Here is a 2,645-nt window from a genome sequence, read left to right as displayed (position 1 = left end):
CTGAGATTACAGGTGTGAGCCACAATGCCAGGCCCGTGGTAATTATTACAGCAGCAATAGGAAACATACAAAAAGTAAGATTTCCAAATAAATGCATAATAATCATATAACTTTGCTATAATTTCCTTTACCATTTCTGTATTGTTCAACTTTTAGCTTGTTTTCAATTTTTTTCTATTATAAATAGTCCTGAAGTACGTAAATCTTAGCACACACTTCTGATTTATTTTCTTTAGATTAAAAAACTGGAAATGGCTTGGAGCAGTGGCTCACACCTGTAATCCCAGCACTTTGGGAGGAGGAGGCAGGCAGATTGCTTGAGCTCAGGAGTTTGAGATCAGCCTAGGCAACATGGTAAAACCACATCTCTACAAAAAAATACAAAAATTAGCTGGGTGTGGTGGCAAAGGTCTGTGGTCCCAGCTTCTCAGGAGGCTGATGTGGGATGATCACTTGAGCCCCAGAGGCTAAGGCTGCAGTGAGCTGTAATTGGGCCACTGCACTCCAGCCTGGGCAATAGACTGAGACCCTGTCTCTGAATAAATAAATAAAATTTGAGGAAATAAAAACCTGGAAGTGAAATGACTGCTGTAATATTTTAAAAAATATTTAAACACAAAGACAGGAGAGAGAAACATACAACTAACACTTAGATTCATAAATGAAGATGAACTTTTAATAATATAAGCAGTAAAATATTAGTGATAGAGATGAAGTAACCTTTAATCTCCTTTTCCATCCTCCCTTCATACTCTCATTTCTTCCAACACAAAGACTGAAAAATATGGAAAGATTCACAAACATGTGAACCACCCTTGCACATGGACCATGTTGATCTCTGTGCTGTTCCAATTTTAGTATATATATTAATGAAGCAAGCACCAAGGTTTAATTTTATTCTTAAAAAACACCCTTGAAGAAACTAGCCAAGGTTATACATTATAGCTTCTTTATGACAATAACCCTTTAAGACTCCAAAATATCTTCATAGACAAGAAAAGGCAGATACAGACATTAAAAGAAAGAAGAATGGGAAAACAGAAAGGCAGAATTGAATAATGGGCTAATCGGAGCTATTTTTTTCTAGATAGTCGTTTCATTTTCTCTGTTGATTTTACCTGACATTTAAAGTATTAAAAGTTAAAATTTCAAAAATCTTCTACGTATGCATCTACAAACCATTACTAATTTTGTCACTTTTCCCAAATTAGCCAGACTGGTCTGTGTTCTGAGCTATGAAGAAAAGGCAGTAAAAAAGATATTGTTTCCTTTACTGTAACCCATTGTTTTATTTGAGTGTCGTAGTGGCTACTTCACAATCTGATTTGAGAAGAGGTCCTTCTGTCAAACTTGCTCCTAATTTGGGTGAACTCTGTGTTTGCGCAGAACACAACTCCGTTATGAGGATGTGGATTCATTCCTACTATAGAATGTCACAAAACTAGAAGCTGATCTAACAGAATCCCCAAATTAAGAAATATGAGATTTTCTCAAGGTCTGTAACTTTTTAATAAGTTTTACATTCCAAACTGTATATATGACAGTATCAGTTTCTATTGAACAACTATTCTGATTCATTTGGAAGAACAAGCCTTGAACCCTCATCAATCTAAATATTCTTCAGCCCTGGCAACATGGTGAAAGCCTGTCTCTACTAAAAAAAAATATATATATATATATGTAAATTAGCCAGGCATAGTGGTGTGTACCTGTAGTCCAAGCTACTAGGAAGGCTGAGGTGGGAGGATCACTGAAGCCCAGGAAGTGGAGGTTTGCAGTGAGCCAAGATCATGACACTGCACTCCAGCCTGGGCAGCCTGGGCGACAGAGTGAGATCTTGTGTAAGCAAATAAATAAATATTCCAGCACAAGTGTTAGATAATATAATTATATAAAAACAACAAGATATAAATTTACTGCCATTTGAATGATACATATTTTGAATTAATTCCTATAAAGTATTTTATATAACCAAAAGCATACATCACAAAGCTAAAAATTATTTGTGTAACAGTGAACCCTTGAAACACAAAGTATGTATTTCTTAATGTCTGTACTATTTTATTAAAGCTGTGAATAATGTGTTTTTCATTGCTTTCAGTAATGTAAAAAGTTGTTTAAGCTAAAATAAATAATCAAATAATAGATGTCATTTACATATATGTATAAGCAATGAGAGATTTCATCTGTAATTAAAGGGTAAGTTTTCCAAGATATCAATTATGTCCCTGTTTAAAATAATGACAATATGAATACTGTACCGCCCTATACAGGTATGTTTTACTTAATCTGATAAATGGAGCAAGGAAGAAGAAACTTTCCATAAATACCTCTAAAAAGCCCTATAGGAGAAACTATTGTTTTAGAACCAAAAGGATTTAAGCTTGGACTGGTAACATTTAAACAGGACCAGGGAGGAGCCATTTAATAAGATGGGCTGGTATTCAACTTACCTATTACTGTCCTTCCTAAATTCTGAATAACAACTCATTACACAAATGGATTTCATCTTAGAGAAATGTGCTTCATATTTAATTGTTAATATATGCTTCTTACTTTCTAATCCAAATAAAACCCACTTCAGAAGTGTAGACACTGAGGCTGGGCACAATGGCTGATGCCTGTAATCCCAGCACTTTCAGAGG

General features: G+C 34.9%; 1 non-coding gene across 1 annotated transcript; it reads right to left on the bottom strand.

The window, feature by feature from the left end:
- Window positions 1-778: 778 nt before the first annotated feature.
- On the bottom strand, window positions 779-882 carry LOC135271428 (U6 spliceosomal RNA). Its single transcript, XR_010339570.1, has one exon. It is a non-coding gene; the product is annotated as a U6 spliceosomal RNA (small nuclear RNA).
- Between the last annotated feature and the right edge of the window lie 1,763 nt (window positions 883-2,645).

This window comes from Aotus nancymaae, unplaced genomic scaffold (genome assembly GCF_030222135.1).
Source record: "Aotus nancymaae isolate 86718 unplaced genomic scaffold, 86718_ANA_hifiasm-v0.15.2.pri h1tg000077l, whole genome shotgun sequence".
NCBI classification, from domain to species: domain Eukaryota; kingdom Metazoa; phylum Chordata; class Mammalia; order Primates; family Aotidae; genus Aotus; species Aotus nancymaae.
Note: the sequence above shows the minus strand (reverse complement) of the source record. Positions and strands in the feature narration are given on the sequence as shown.